This window comes from Panthera onca, chromosome C1, assembly GCF_046562875.1.
Source record: "Panthera onca isolate mPanOnc1 chromosome C1, mPanOnc1 haplotype 2, whole genome shotgun sequence".
Classification (NCBI taxonomy): domain Eukaryota; kingdom Metazoa; phylum Chordata; class Mammalia; order Carnivora; family Felidae; genus Panthera; species Panthera onca.
In genome coordinates this window covers 10,192,323-10,209,858 of record NC_138346.1, presented here as the reverse complement: position 1 = coordinate 10,209,858, position 17,536 = coordinate 10,192,323, and positions in this window count along the sequence as shown.

Sequence of the window (17,536 nt, the reverse complement as noted above, 5' to 3'; positions counted from 1 at the left end):
AAGGTGCCTCCTCTCCTGAACTTTCAGTCTAGCTAGGACGCCGGTCCGTGACCAAGAGGATAGGTGAACGGGTACTGGGTCAGGTGGTGAGGCACGGTAGGGAAGAAATAAAACAGGGCTGGCTTATGAGGGAAGAAGGGGAGAGGAGAGCTCTTTTTCGAGTGGGACCCTGGGAATGTCTGGAGTAAGACCCCAAAATCCGCACGGTGAGGGATGGGACGCTGGGCAGAGGACTGGGGTGCCGTATCCCGTGAGGCACGTAGCACAGGGCCCCCATTCTTCATCCCTCCAGAGATGTGCCAGGAGCTGCAGGAGGCTCAGAGAACCCAAAGCCTGGCCGCCATGGGCTCCCAGGCTTCGAGGCCCACATGCTACTGTTTGCATCCTGAAACAACTCCTTTCCCGAACAGGCCAGGCCCTTCCCATCCTCTTGACAACTAGGCAAGATAAGTATTACTATTCCCATCGTATGGATTAAATAAATGAGGCTGGCAGGGTTTAGGTCACCGTCCAAGTGACACAGCCAGTGAGTGGCTTAGAGTGTGCACGCACAGGTGACTTCCAGGCGGGAGTTCTCAATTCGGAGCCCCTTGATGTGCTCTGACCGTGCAATGCCTGGGGAAGAGAGCAACCATCTGGGGCTGGGGGCACGGGGACCTCGGCAGGATGGGGTAGCTGAGCTGAGTCTGGAGGGCTGGTGAAGAGTGTGGGCAGAGAACACGGTGGGAAATGCTGAGGGACAGGAACAGAGAGAGTCAGAGCAGCAAGGTGTATGCGGGGCCCAGGCCTCCTGAGAGGCGGGGTCTGGGGAGCAGGGAGGCTGGCAGGGGAAGTGTTCTGACAACATACCATGGGGCACTGGGACAGGTGCACAGCCTGAGTCCCGAGCAACCAGGGCACTATGAAAATTAACACCCCATGCCCAGAAGGATCTGTGCTATCTCGTGCATAGGTGGGGTGTGATTTCCAGATATCAGAGCGGTCTGGAATCCAGCCCTCAGCTCATCGGATCCTCCTAGTGCATCTCCCCAGGCTTGGGGAACACAAGATTCATAGAGTCTCCCAGAGGAGAGCCCACAGTAAGGATTTCAGATGCAGGGCTCCCCCCCCCACCCCCCGCCAACCCGGTGTTCTTCACCAAGGCTCCAAGCAGCTCCTTCAGGACCCTGCAGTTGTGAGTCGGCATCCCCTACCCTGGCACATCCAAGACCCTTGGTGCCCTGGAAGGCTCTCGCAGAGCCACAGAGATGCTTCTCATGGGCTGGTCTCTGTCTCCCCAGATGAGCACGGGACCCTCCAGCCCCTGCCGGAAAACCACCAGGCCTTACTCTCTCGGCCACTTCCCACTTGCCCGGGACCTACCAATAAACCCCTTATGCTGAGGTGATCAGCCCTCCGTGGGTATGCATCTCTGATGCCTGATCATGTGGTCTGTTTTGAGATGCTATTTTTAGTTTCCCAATAACTCCTCCTGCGTGCCTCCCACACCTAGAAAACTCCTGATGAGAATAATAGACCTGCCCAGCCTCCTAGTTCTCTTTTGTCAAATCCCAAAGCAGAAAGAGATGCACTTCATTACGAAAATCTAGAAAATCCAAATGTACATATTAAACCTCTCAGGAAGCTAAAACGGGAATGAATATTCGGTTGCCAGAGACGTCTTCAGACTCAAGCGTTGAAACCCTCCTCAGTTGCAGATGCTTCCGTGGAAAAGTGATTTTGTTTTAAATAGCAGCGGGATGAGATACCGGCCTAAATTCAAATCGCATTAGAGCGTTAAATCCTGTCTTCTCACCTCCGAGTGTAATTAATTGTTATGACTCAGTAATACAGCTTTTTAGTTCAGCGTATGGTGCTATTTAAAGAGAAAAGGCTTCCTCTCTGTAGAGATGGCTCTCAGTCACCAGTTCACTTTGCAAACAGATTTGGTAGAGAATGTGTTTCACCGACATTCCTGTTTCAGTTACCTTTGTGCCACTAACCAGGAGACCGAGGCGGGGCGGGGGAGGGTGTGTAGGTGGAGGCTGTTGGAAGGTGGCAGAAGGGATGGCACAATCCCCCACCCCCATCAGTTTGGCTCCCGAGGCTTCCCATTCAGGAGTAACCTGCAACAGAAGGTGAATGAAATAGAGACATCTACTGGCTGGAGCTGGGACGTGCATTCTGATCTCTCCCGGTTCCTTCTGGGAAGACCACAACCTCGCCCTCCTGCTGAGTCTGATCGAGCTGCTTTACAATGCGAACGGATCTGTTCAGGGCCAGGCACCATTCGTGAAATAAGCAAGGTGTTTTGGTGCAACGAGTAGAAATATAAGGTACATAGAAAACAAGGTACACAGAAACGTGCCTCATGTCATGCATAATCCTCCATAATGATCTTAATAAATACTATTTCAAGGAAAATGACCGGAAAAACAAAAAGATTGACTTATAAACATGAGTTTGGGTCCAGAAAAAAAAAAAAAATCACAATCATCCCTAGAAGATTTTGTAAGCCGTCTTTAATCTAGTTCATGGTTCTGAGCCCTGAGGTAAGCAACCTAAATATCCACATCAGGAGAAAGGTGAACTAAATTCTGGTCCAGAATATGAAAAATAGATTAAAATATTACGCCGCTATTAATAGGGATAATTATACAGCTGTGTTGCAACTGGAAAATAAATGCTTATGGTATAATTATAGATTTTTTAAAAGTAGGTTAGAATGTGCATAATTTGAATACCTGTATAAAATATGTAGCAGTCTCAATAAATGCTGGAAAGAAGCTAGGACAATGGAGAGACCCAGGTTGAATCCCAGCCTTCAAGCGATCTAGGTGATGACTTTCTGCAGGTTATTTGCCTGCTGAACCTCAGATTTTTCATCTGTAAAAAAGGGTGATAATATTACTTAAGGTTTTTAGGAGCCACGAGTGAGGGCATGTGGGGCTGCTACGTGCCTGACACATAATGGATGTGCAGAAAACAATAGTTTTCATCTCGTTACTTTTCTGCCCCCTTTTTGTCATTGAAATGATCAAATTCTCACAAAGTGGTGCGTGTTTCCTGCGGTTAAGTCATTTCCATTTGGAATATTTGTAGATTTCACTTATTTGATTTAGTTTCTCAAACAAAAGTGATCAACCATATTGAAGCTCATTTACATTTCTAATTCAGTCAGATGGCCAGCAAAATGTATTATGGTTGTATGTTCAGCAGAGCAAACCATTCTTTTGGTATCATTAACTTTATTTCAGAATCACCAAAACAGCTGTAGATGAATAATACAGAAAAGTCTGAAAATTCATTAAAGCCATTTGAACCTCCCTATAGTGATGGAGCCTCTGGCTCTTGTCCCTACATAGTGACAGGTATTTATGGGGGTGCTCAGATAGCCCTTTTCCCCCCTTAAAAGGAAATATTCCTAGCTCGTCTTTGCAAACCCGGTTAACTGATTAATACCCAGGATGTGTGTCGTCATTCTTTACTTCCTCATACCGTTCCCAGCCTCAGAAATGCGGTAGATTATTTTCAAAAGTGGTCACAAACATCCCTCTCCTTGCCCACACCCCAAAAGCCCTTTGCACTGTGGCTTCCCTGTTTCTCTCATTTTGAGGTGGAATTCATCCGCATGCTTTGAATCTTTGCTGGACATAGTTGGTTCATAAAGTGGCCCCCGTACACAGAGGACAAAGAGAGCCGGAAGAAAGAGTCAGGTCGCTCCAGAATGGCAAGTGGCAATTTTAATAGGCAAGGGAACTCACGAGGCTTATCTTGAGTGGCCTGCAAGACAAGTAGATCTCCCCAGCGGCCGGCCAGACTAACTGGGTTCAGTCACATATACCTTCCGGATGGTCTCAACCACACCTTACTTTATCAAGGCTACGTCCTTGAAAACAGCTCCCAAGGTGGGGAACAGTGGGCAGAGTACGTTTCAAGGATGGGGGCAGGAGGGGTGACGAACCTCTAATTGACCCTGTCTAGCTCCAGAGTCAGCTGGCGGTCATGTGTCTCTCAGTAACCTCTTCCAGCGGACGTGTGACTTGCTCTGATCGATAGAATGTAGCAGATGTGACACTGTGGAACTTGCAAGCGTGGATCACAAAAGACCTTGCAGCTTCTGCTGTCACCCTCTTGGAACCTGAGATCGTGGCAAATAGAAGCCTGAACTAGCCTCCATGAGATGAGGACCAGGTAAAAGGAGGCCAAGCCGACAACATGAGTGAGCTCAGCCTAGAGCACCCGGCTCACGGGGTGCCTGGTGGGCTCAGTCACTTAGGCATCGGACTCTTGATCTCAGCTCAGGTCATGATCTCGCCTCTCGTGAGTTCGAGCCCTGCGCTGGGCTCTGTGCTGACAGCACGGAGCCTGCTTGGAATTCTCTCTCCCTTTCTGTCTGCCCCTACCTCACTTGTGCCCTCTTGCTCTCTCTGTCTCTCTCGAAATAAATAAACTTAAAAAAAAGAAAAAAAGAACACCCAGCTCAGCCACATCACTCAAGGACAGCAGCCACATGAGTGACCCAGCTGAGCCCAGCAGAGGAACCGCTCAGCTGAGACCAGCCCAAATTGTTGACCCACAGAATTGTGAGCAAACAACATGTTTGTTTTTTTAAGCCCTATGTGTTGGGGTGGCTTTTTAGGTCATGGTAGATAAGTAATACAGGAAACTAGTAAGTGTTAAACTTTCCCACTAAACCCCGAATCCTTCTTAATATTTGCTAACAGATTTATCAGAATTAGTGCTAACATGAAACCCAATTGGCCAACAAATAAAGCCTGAGTTCCTTTTTGTGTTTTACTCTTGCATACCTCTGTCCTAGCCTGAGATTGCGTGGGCCATGTGTTCGAGTCGTGCCTGCTAACTTTTCCAGTAGGTCCTTCTGACAGGAAGATGGGCTGTGGGCTGTGCTCCAGGCATATGATCATCCAGGTAGGTTTCTTCTAGTGCAGTCTGCCATCAACATGAAGGTGTCTGCTTTTCCACAGCCGTTGGCATCCTCTCTGAGACGCTGTCCCTGTCAACAGCATGCTGCCCATCCTTGGGGACAGGTAAAGACAGCTCCTGTTCCAGCGAGAACCTGGAAGAGTGGATGGGAATGGAGGCTGGTGCTCGGATCCTCCTTCCCCACAGTTAGGGCAGACAAGGGGCATGTCTATGCTACCACTGTTCTTTGCAGACTGGTTTCTGAGGGTCCTCGTTGCCCTCTAGTGTAGACCCGACTCACTGATTAGCCGCATGATCCCAAACACATTCCTGGCGGGGCTTGTGTGAAGCCACACCTTATGCTCTCTTCTCACCTCACCCCTTCTCCATCTGAGCTGATTTCACACAGAACCAGTCTCTTGTGTTTTTTCTCGATTTCTATTTTTTTCTCTATGTCTTCCCACTTCTATCGCCAAAGCCAAGAATTACTTATCCTAAAACCGATGGAAAAATGTGTTGGACATAGCTTGTAGAAATTAGGTAATCTTGGAAAGAGCATCCGTGGTAAGAAAGAGTCTCGGTCTACACTGGCCTTTGCTTAACTCAAAGCTTCCGTGTACAATTCTGTGATGCGAGAGCTGCTCTGTTGGACAGGGAAGCCCTTCCGTCAGAGATTCCCAGGACTATTCCAATAAAACCACAAGGGAGAGGCATAAAGTCGCTGGCCTCATGGGTGGAGAATTGGGAGAAAGGAGGAGGAAACTAAATCTTTGTCTTTAACAAACTACCTGGAGTTGTAACCGGATCAGTGCAGAAACTATGTCTCTGGGTGCTGTGCTCTATTTTTACTGGTTATATTTCAGCGATGAAGAAAAGGAGCCAGGAATCACCCATGACCTGTCTGAGGTGTAGTCTGCCTTCAGGAATTATTGATTAGTAATCATGTAGTGGACGTTGCGACGGGCAGTCCAGATCTGCCCCCCGGGATCACTGTGCTCCCCGCCTCAGCAGCCAGGAGTGTGCTGCACATTGGCCAGGCTTGGGAGTGTGGCCCACAGGCGAGTCCCTCCCTGGGCGTCACCGAAGGAAGCTGACTTGCCCAAGCTTATGCTCCTTCCCTGGGGGCAGCCCACTTCCAATGACTGGTCGCTGTGGAGGTACAAAGACCCCAGTGGGGGGTGATCGTCTGATTGTAGACGGCCAGTCCAGCCTCCCACCCGATCAGCCTTGGTAGCAACTGCCTCCAGAGTCAACTTCTCTTCTTGTCCAAACCTGCTTCCTTCACTCGCTTACAGACTCTGAATAGGGATATGGGAGATGGACCACCCACCGGATGGCGACGGATAAGGCAGTGATCATCTCTAGAGCACTGTAGCAGGGCGATTGTTAGAACTTTCACTGGTGAGTGAACTGAAATGGGATACAAATGAAAAGGAATGTGCTGATGGGCGCAGTGTCTCGGGCATTAGAGAGGTTTAGGGGAAACAGTAATTATAAGGATTATGGAACCAGATAACTGGTGCTGAGTGCTGTGGATACACCGGAGAAAGACAGAGATATGCAGCCGCTGATGACCGTGAGGTGCGAAAGCCAGGATGCCTCCTTCCCAGTGTATAAAGAGAGTCTCATCTCCTGCATCTACATGGAGGAGAAAGCTGGGTATCAGGCCAGAAATCGGTTGTACAGGGAGTAGAGCTCCAGAGAAGATTGAATGCTCCACTCCAGAAAGCTCTGTGCCAAAGTCAGCACCCTGTTTGGGAAGGGGTGAGACCCTGAGGCTTTGGCTGGGAACACAGATCGAGGCCCTTGGAAATCTTGAATTCCCAGATTCCGTGACCCCTCTGAACCCAGGGAAGTGTTGCTCTCCTTGCTCAAGATGTATTGCTGTCTGCTTTGCAAAGTAACTATTTTAAAGCAATTGATTTTTATAGAACACTGCAGGCAAGAAGAACGGAGCACGCATTCTTTTTCAGTGCACCTGAGTAGTAACCCACATAGTTCATATACTGCTCTATAACCCAAGCCTCGGTAACTTGAAAAGAATTGAAATCGTAGACGTGTTCTCCAACTTCCCCTTCCTCTGCCCAGTCTTGCTCCAGCCCCTTCCGGGTGTGGTTCCCTACAGAACTCTCCAGCAAACCTCTTGCACATAAATCCCTGCTTCAGAATCTGTCTCCCAGATAATTTGACCTGAGTTTCAAGGCAGCCTTGAAGTTACAAAAGGGTATAAAATGTGGATTTAGTGAGGTCGATTTCCTCTAGCTCGGTGCACATGTCAAATAGCTCTTACTGCTGAGGTAGAATCACCAAGTCCTTTCCCGGACAGAACAATTATTTCTGCCCCTGTGCCCCTCTCTACATGCCAAACAGTGCCCAGAGCCCAGTTCAGTATTTCACAGAGGATATTTCTAGAAGCTTCCAGAAATTTACATTTTAAAACGATGTGTTTCTGACATTGTCACATTTTGTGTTTCAAACACATTCGTACCATTTTTTGTCCTATAATGGGAAACATGAATTATTTAATTACAGTGAAATGCACTGATTGCCAAAGTCTTTAAAGGAAGCGGTAAAATGAACCGACAGCAAGGGATTGGTACCATCAGTCGATGCTTTCTGGGGACAGTCACTATGTCATGGGAATGTGTTTGAGTGCATGCACGTGTGATTGTGCAGATTCGAGTCATAAAAGAGAATCTTTCTGGTGCTCACTCCTGAGACAAGCGGAGAAATAGTGACAATGCTGTCTAGTCACACTGAGAAATCACTAAAATCCAGGGCGCCTGAGTGGCTCAGTTGGTTAAGCGACAGACTCTTGATTTCAGCTCAGGTCAGGATCTTGCAATCTGTGAGATCGAGCCCCACACCGGGCTCCACACCGACAGCGTACAGAGCCTGCTTCATATTCTCTCTCTCCCTCAAAACTTTAAAAATTTTTTGAAAAAAGAAATCACCAAAATCCACCTGTTTCTCAAGCTAACTCACGGGCCCTGTGGATACACCACGGCAGCAACACCCTCAGGGAACGAGACCCTCTTGCGAATGCGGAGGGCTGGGCTGAGTTGCGACCCTCAACGTGTCACCAATATAGGCTTTGAGAAAAATTCAGAGGCAAATTTGAGACTCCCTGTGAGGATTTTCCTCTTCTTAGAAACCACAAGGGCACTGAAGCCTCATCTAAAGAGTCTAAAATGTGGTTAGGGGAGAAAAAACTCATTTTTTTTTTGTTTTTGGTTATAAAAAGTAATGCTTGCAGCAGTTTTAAAAGTTGGAAAGTGCAAATAGAAAAAAGATCTGTATAAACATTTAGATTTTAGATTCTAGCACATATGCAATTTTGAACCCTGCCCTTCTCCCTCAACGCTCTATGCTGTGATGCACGTGCAAATACTCTTCACCTGACCTGCCACAGAGGGTCAGTGTGCCCAGGTAAATGGAACAGCTACTCTTTGCTTACAGAACCCACTCAGGGGTGTGAGATTACAATCCCCTTCTGGGTGCTGCAGTTTCCTTACCCGTGGACAAACACATTGCCAGAATTTTAACTTAAAATATTTTCTTAATATTATTCTGTCCTTTCCAAACTATTTCTGTGTTTATTTCTCCTAACTAAAATGAAATTCACACTCGAGGCGCCTGGGTGGCTCAGTCGGTTAAGCAACTGATGTTGGTTCGGTCATGACCTCGCAATTCGTGAGTTTGGGCCCCGTGTCGGGCTCTGTGCTGACAGCTGGGAGCCTGGAGCCTGCTTCAGATCTGTGTCTCCCTCTCTCTCTCTGCCCCTCCCCGGCTCATGCACTCTTTCTCCCTCCCTCTCTCTCTCTCTCTCAAATAAATAAACATTAAAAAATTAAAAAAAATAAAATAAATTCACACTCAATACAAAAAAAAGCAAAAACCAAAATTGGAGCCCCACGAAGGTCAGAAATGTAACCTTGTGGCTGGTTGCGGGAAAGGGGGTGTTTTGGGTGAGGGCTTGCCCTCTGCCCCCGTTTTCCAGGAAAGACACACGTGAAATGAAGAAAAGTACTTCGATCGCCCTTTTCCCATCTGACCACTGGGGTTCCTCTACTCCTAACTCAGGACTTTCAGCTCATCTTTCACAGGTTGTGAAATCAGTTTAATGAGTCCCGATCAGCAAGGTAAAAAAAAAGAAAAAAAAGAAAAGAAAAGAAAATTAATCATGAAATAGGAAAGAGAACAGAAAATATCAGAGCATGCCTCACATAATAAAGGCACATGCTACCTCGTGAAACATTCGTCTCAGCTCTGTGGGGGTGTGCACGTGAGCACGAACGCCTGCGTGTGCACACAGAACACATCCCGAGGCAAAATGCATTCCTACTGTGTGTCACAAAGAATCCCCTAAGGTCTTTCCCCCATAGTCTGCACAACTGTTGAAAAGCATCACTTCCAAAAAAGGGTTCAGGCTGTCAGAGATTCCCATCATTCCCGGGTCTTGTGCTTCCTACCTCCACAAATACACACACACGCACACACGCACACACATGCACACACACACTCACAGGGTCTGCCTATCTCTGTCCCCCAGCTTTACTCCTATTTGGTTTGAAAAATGTACACAGGAATAGGGAAAGAATGGGAATAGAGACCGATGCTGAGATAGCAAAACAAAAACAAACAAACAAAAAAAATCAAGGCAAGGGGGAAATGACCAAAGGCACAAATCTACCCAATTACTGACAACGGCTATCTCTAGATGATGGTTCTGCCGGTGGTTTTTAATTTTGTCTCTCACTTGTTCTATAAACGTTCTCAACCTTCTCTAGCAGGTGAGAACTCAGACACCAGAGTCAGACAGACCTGGGTTCAATCGTGATTCCAGAAACTCGTCGGAGACGAACTCCATACAAACACTCCCCCTGCATCTGTAAATAAACACAAATCAATGTAAAAAAGCACAAACGGTCCGTGCTTTTTATAATTTTGAACATTTTCATTTCAGGTCACATTCTTTCCGACTGACAACGCACAAGCTTTGAGCACTCCATTTGTGTCCCCACTGAGATTGTCACAGTCAGCTGACAGTCACCCTTGCTTGCCTCAGGCTGCCTGCGGTAAGTCAACTTTTTATCTTCCCTCCTCTGATATCTACTTTTTCAATGCAGCTAAACATCGGATGTTAGAACACTGTGCCGAATTAAGAGATATGGTGGCGATGTGTATACATTTTAGTTTCTGGTGAGTTAACTGAGCTTTTCACTATTAAGCTTCAGGGCTGATATCCACATGGGACAATTTTGCGCTCTTTTCCCCAAAAGACTCATTAATAATGGTAAGAAAGTATAACAATAGAGCCCCTGTTTTTTTCTACAATATGTTTTCCATGAATTCATGAATTTCATAAGCATCTTTTGCTACTCCAATAACCCAGACTCTGGGGTGTCATCATGAAATGCAGGACAGCTTACAGTCCTCAAGAGATCCCTCAGGACTCCCTTGTGCTGAGCCCAGACCTGCCACTGTGTGACTTTGAGCAAGTCCCTTCTCCCCTCCTCATTTCTCTCATTTGTAAAATAAATTATTTGGATTAGTTTACCTCTAAGCTTTGTTCCAGCTTTAAAATTTTTAGTATTCTCTTCTTTGGCTAATGATCCCATTAAAAGTGTATAATGTGGCACATCAATAACACTAATGGAATTCTTTAACACCTATGCCTGTTCCAAAGTTTTCCGCCATCGTTCCAACCTATTTTTAGAGCAGGAATCGCTGTGTGATTTGCCCTTTGGGGATCCCTAACGCCAGATATGGTGGGTAAGGGTGGGACAGGGTGGGGAGGACTAGAGGAGTGGTGGGAGAAGTTATTTTCTATTCTGATGTTGGCATAAGGCAGATGAGGTCTTAAAATAGGAAACTCCATCCCATAAAAGGATGATTCTTTGGATGATTCTAGAACATGGTGCTCCATTCAGCACCAATGGTAGTGGTATCAGTTCCAACTAGCTCCACAGAACTGGCTAATTCCAAACATGTGACCCCATTTGCGATGGAGTTCTACCGGATAATTTCAGTTCGTGAGCCCATTTTCATTTATTCTCTAGTATTTCCCGAAAGATGTTATTACACTTGAACTTCACTGATGCCCAACGCCTTTAACCCTTCCACCAGGGTAGGGAGTGATCTCTAAGAACCCTAACTTCATTTTTGGAGCCAAAAAGCAAAATATACTAGAATTATTGAGAATTCTGGACCAATATGGTAGCTAGAAATGGAACCGTAAAATATTTGAATTCCCTCCAAAATGTATGGTTTAACGGGCCAATGGATAGAACACTTGAAATCAGAATGCTTACCGTATTTCTAATATCCCTGTCAATCCCCCCCCCAAAAAACAAAAAACTGTGCAGTTAAATCATAACATGCTAGAAGGCTAGAATCGGTTCGCGGCTACTTCCTCTTGAACACTTCCCTTTGCCGGCCACTCTTCTGTGTAGCTTGAATCCACGATCTCCTGGACTCCTTGCAACAATCTTATGAGGTGGGCACCCTTGCTAGTCCCATTTTACGGTGAGGAAACTAAGTCACTGGGTTAAATATAACGCCCCAAATCATAATGCTACAAATAGACATAGATGGGATTTATACCTCAGTGAGTCTGGCTCTAATATTTTAAGCTCTTGGGCACAAGGCCACACAGGACCATCTCATAAATAGATCTCTAAGGCTAGAAGGACCTGAGAGATATCTAATCTAGTAAGGCTCTCTGAGAGATCAACTAATGTGTCCAAAGTCATCCAGCCAGCTGGCGGTATACTGGGACCAGATCTCCAGTCTCCAGTAGATATATCACAACTAGTAAAAGCCGAGATTCAGTTCATGAGTGGAACATGTCAGGCACTGGCCACATCTGATGTGTCTTATCTCCTTAGTGCTATCAACAACTTCAGTGTTTATTTATTTTTGAGAAAGAGAGACAGAGACAGAGACAGAGACGGAGCTCGAGCGGGGGAAGGGCAGAGAGAGAGGGAGACAGAATCTGAAGCAGGCTCTACATTGTCAGCAAAGAGCCCTACGCGGGGCTCGAACTCATGACTGCGAGATCATGACCTGAGTCGAAGTCGGACACTTAATCGACTGAGCCACCCAGGTGCCCCACTATCAACAACTTCAGACAACTACTTTATGAAAGAGAAAATTGAGCACAGTAAGATTACACAGAGTACACAGTTAATTGTCCGGGATTCAAACTTGCCGAATCTGTCGCCAAAGTACATGCTCATGACTACCTCCTAGAAAATTCCTAGGAAGGAAATAGGTCCACTGTAGTGATTCCAAAGGCCCCTCTCCTCCTGGAACTGTGCGTACCACATCCCGCGGCTAGATCTTGGCAATGCCCTTCCTTTCATCATTGTCTGATCTCACCCTCTTTCTGTGATTTGTCACTGACCTCAGACTGTCCTCCGAGCCAGTTCCCGAGTGACTGTCCAGAATCTCTTTTCCATTTAAGAAATTCCCAAAACAACCTTGACGTAAATGCAGCAAAGAGTGTAAGAGTAATCATCCCCTAGTTTCTCAGTGTGTTTTAACCTTAGAAAATATTCCCTGATCGAGAAGTATTCAGAAAATATGAATATTTGCCTAAGTCTTGGTACACGTCGCCAAATTGTCTCCAAAAAGGATTGTGAAAGGATACAGTCAGCCACAAAGTCTGAGAATATCCTATCATTAGCATTGGATATTTGCATTAGACTCTGTCTATTAACAACTTAAAAAAACAAACAAAAGAGCTTTCTTTATTATTCTAGTTTGCATTTCTTTAGTTATAAACAAAGCTGATCGTTTTTTCTGTTTGAAGATCGGTTGTAGTTCTTTTGTAAGTTATCCACTCATATCCTTTTTTCATGTAATCGTCTGCCTCATATACATTTTGAAACTTATTAGTGTATGAAGTACGTATTAGATCTTTGACCTTTTGACAGCTTTATATTAAAGCTCTGCCCTTTCCAAATTCTTTTATGCATTCCATACATTCTTATTAGGAATGCTCTTCACGATTCTACAACAATGTAAATTTATTTTTTTGGTCTCCAAGTTGTTGAGAAATTTGTGTTTTTAAGTTTATTTATTTTGAGAGAGAGAGAGCTTGTGCAGGAGGGGAAGAGAGAGAGGGGGAGAGAGAGAGAGAGAGAGAAAGAGAGAGAGAGAGAGAGAGAATTCCGAGCAGGCTCCACACTGTCAGTGCAGAACCCAATGTGGGGCTCTGTGAGATCTGTCATGACACTGTGAGACCATGACCTAAGCTGAAACCGAGAGCCAGGCAGTTAACTGACTGAGCCACCCAGCCACCCCCCAAGCTGACGGGAAATTTAAAGTTCATATTATTTGTCCCTTTTTTATTTTGTTACAATCAATGTTATAATGCTATATATCATTTATTATTGCTCTATTTATGTGTGAACCTGTGGCCTGTTTTGAAGTGTTCCGCATATATTTCAAAAGAAATCTATTCTTCCTTTTGGGAGAACAAGTTTGAATACATCATTCAATCTCATGTTGCCATCATTCAATTTCTGTGTGTCCTTACTTTATCTCCCAGAATGACTTTTATAATTAAAACATCCCTTTTTGACCATGTTTAGGTCATAAACAATTTACAAGTCATGAATTCTTTGCCATATTATTTGGAGCATAGAGTTTAGGTAACATAGTTCTTTACTATTTATTCTAATTTTATCGATTTAAAATAATTCCCAGTCAATTTAGAGAGCTGATAATCACATTAGGGAAGAGTTCCTTTGAATGCCCCCCCTACCCTGCCCGGGTTGAATCACGTGAAAAAAAAGGAGTCTATCCAGAGATTTCAAATTTGGGCATAAAGTGCTATGAAAAAGCATAGAGCATTTACACATACAGGAAAAAGCAGCAAGCTCTGATTTGGTAGAGGCCAAAGACTATCTGGGACATCACAAGGTGGAACAAGGGCAGACCAGCACTCCCCTTTCATCCTTGCCATCAACCTTCCAGATGGTGTGTGTGCCGGGGAAGAAGGGCACTGACCCCTTCAATCATAGTTGAGTGAGGTAGCTTTGCAGCACCTCTGGGGAGAATCCCCCCACCCCCATCTGCTTTCCAATGAGCCGATGAATCTGACTGAACTCAACTTTCCTAATTGCACTTAACAATTATTTTAAAAAGTGAACTTCCCATCCCAAGTGAAAAAGCCAAGTAAGCAAAGAAGATATAAGGCCCTTCCTTGGCCAAATCTCCCATGGATGTCACGGGCTTTGGCGGATATGTGACCATGAATGTGAACGATGAACTGCCTGGGGAGGAAGACCCTGTATTTCAAACACTGGGTTTGGGAGGGGGACACAGTTATTCGCGTTCTCTCTTGAAAAAGGATGCTACATTTAAATGTCACATTTCCATCGTATTTCACGTACTTCAGCTTTTCCTAAATCTTTGTTTCATGATGCAGGCCTTGAGTTTATTTCAACCAAAATAAAAGCAAACGACTTGAAGAACAAACTCTCAATATTTCTTCACAACTTCTATTTCCTTATCCAAAAGATCAGTATTTTACACGTGTCATCCTTTCGCTTCAGAAAGCACTAATACGTCTACTATGTATCATTTTCTAGAATTAGCTGTGATTTACGTGTGCTCTGTCTTGCTGACAGATGGGCTGGCCTTGTCCTTTCCTTTGATTCAAATAACAGCAATTTGTTTCCCTTAATAAGCATATTTTTCTTTCTCAATATTTTCTTTCATTACGCTGGAGAAAAATGCTGCTTAAAAGAATGTTTAAAAGTGGTTTGAGGCCACTCTGCCTAAGTTAATGTGCTAACACAGAGGCTCTCCTTCCTCTGACGAGGGCTCCTCTGTGTGTCAGGGCCCGAGTTCTCAGAAGAAAGCAGTGAGGCTCACAGAGAGCCACAGCAGCAAGATGATGGTGGACACATCGGGAAATGAGGTGGAAACAAGCCCAGTAGGTGTTCAAACAAAGCCTCAGTGACCATTCTTTTTTTTTTTTTTTTAACGTTTATTTTTATTTATTTTTGAGACAGAGAGAGACAGAGCATGAACGGGAGAGGGTCAGAGAGACAGGGAGACACAGAATCTGAAGCAGGCTCCAGGCTCTGAGCCATCAGCCCAGAGCCTGACGCGGGGCTCGAACTCACGGACCGCGAGATCGTGACCTGAGCCGAAGTCGGACGCTTAACCGACTGAGCCACCCAGGCGCCCCTCAGTGACCATTCTTTAAGGAACATCCTGCCAGGTGTCTAGCAAACATCTGTGGGCTTCCTTCTGTAGTCACTTCAACCATATGATCACAGTCCACGTCATGAGGTGGGCTTTACCCACCTGTCCTGTGGCGCCCAAAGTGAGATTTGGCATTCCTTTAGATTTACCAGAAAACTGGAAATGGCAGGATCCAGGGAGAGAACATGGAGAATACACAGCCTTCTCGTTGAACAAAAATATTTGGGGAGATGAGCTTTCGACCATCTCAACAAACGATCTGAGACATCGTGGAGAATCAGATGCATGTTGGGGTGAGAACGATGTTGGCCTCCTGGCCTTGAGGCCAACTTCACCCTCAGCCCTCAACCCCCCCACCCCCCCACCCCCCGCATGAATAAGAGTTGAGAAGAGTAGACGGAATTTCTCATCAACAATTCTTTCCAGAGGTCATTTTTATCTGCATGTCTCTCAAGGAATATTTGTATGAAAATATTTTTACCACCGAAGAACTGCTTATAAAATAATTCCACTTTCTTCTCATGTCTTCATTCAAGGACTTATACAGTTGTTAAGCAGAGCCTCCAATCAGCAAGAGACAGGCTGATAAAATCTTGCCAAAAGTAAATAAGCAAATTTCAGTCAGCCCGCACGATCTTATCAAAGGAAAGTACATGGTTTGTGTTAAGTTCTTAGAAAAAAACGAAGTAAGCTTAGGTAGTCTTATTACTGTCTAGGCAGACTCTGAAGCTGGGCGGCGTTGGGACCACTGATTATCATGTTTCCGCTCCAGCGGCGATTTCTGCTGTTCTCCGATTGCTCTGCTTGAGCCGAATTAAGCGAGGTAAACAAATGAAAACTTGAAGAAGACACCACAGTGGAGAGAGATGTAAAGAGTAAAGAGCTATAGTAAGCCATTCCCCCCTTCTAATGGCCAGAATCATAATCCTTATTATCTATTGCCAACCAAACATTGATATTTTTTTTTTTTGTAGAAAGGTCATTGTTGAAAATCGGCATGGTTTTAATAAGCTTTGTTGTGCCTATTTTCCTTTACAAGCCAAAGGACAGCTCAGAGAGAAGCTTTAGCTTGTGGACACCACTGGGGCTCACCCTTGACCCGATAGCCAATCGTCAGAAATAACATGTCAAAATGGTGTTTTCATGCAAGATGGAGGGTTGCACTGACTAGAGCTTTACGATACAGCTCTTACCTGCTGGAGGTCGATAAGCTAGGACAAATAGAATGGACGTTTTGATCCAAAAACTTCCATGCTGCTGGTCCACCTTGTCACATCCCTAGCTACTTCAACAATTAAGACGAAATCCAAACTTGATGTGTCAATCAACGCGCTATGATCTAACTGAAGTTAGAAGATCTACATCTTCAATCCTCTCTTCCTTCTCTGTTCAACTCAGCTGAGCAAATATTCGTGAGTACCTTCCTGCTCCACAATAGACAATAAGGATACAAAGATAAATAAAGCAGTTCTGCTGGGGAGATGCTCACGGCCTCTTATCCGAGGAGGAAGGCTATTGACACAGATTGAACCAAACACGTGCTAGTGCCTGCCTTGCTGGAACGTTGTAAAGATTAAATGAGATAACATATGAAAAAAGCTTAGCATGGGGGCGCCTGGGTGGCTCAGTTGGTTAAGTGACTGACTTTTTAACAACATTTTTTAACTTGATTTATTTATTTTGAGAGAGCTAGATAGAGAGCACTAGCGGGGAAGGGACAGAAAGAGGGAGAGAGAAAGCACCCAGCAGGCTCCGAGCAGACAGCGCTGAGCCCGACATGGGGCTCAAACCCACCAACCGTGAGATCATGACCTGAGCCGAGATCAAGAGCTTAACCAACCGAGTCACCCAGATGCCCCAGCGACTGACTCTTGGTCTCGGCTCAGGTGGCCATCTCACAGTTTGTGAGTTCGTGCCCCAAGTCGGGCTTCTCTGCTGACATCGCAGAGCCTGTTTGGGGTTCTGTCTTTCCCTCTCTCTGCCCCTCCCCTGCTCGTGCTCTCTCTAAATTAATTACTTAATTAATTTTTAAAAAGGCCTAGCTTGGAGCCAGGCGCAGCAGTAGCTGGCTAAAATGGTATAATGGGATGTGGCAGGTGTCTCATGGGTAGCCTTGGCTTCCTCACCCCTCCCCCTCCTCCCTCCTCCCCCCCACAAACCACTACCCCCCCACACACACCACCAACACACCACATGAGACCAACAGCCCATTGCCCCATCTGCCAAACAGATCCAGCCACACAGTATTTCTTTTTCCTTTTGGCAGGTCATTTAGAGTCTACCAAAAATTTCACAAAAAGATGGGGAAGTCAATTAGAAATAAAACGTAATAAAATCTCCATGAGACACTTCCATGCTTCACCTGAATATCTCCTCTCTAAGTCCCCCCACTTCATTTCTTTACCCA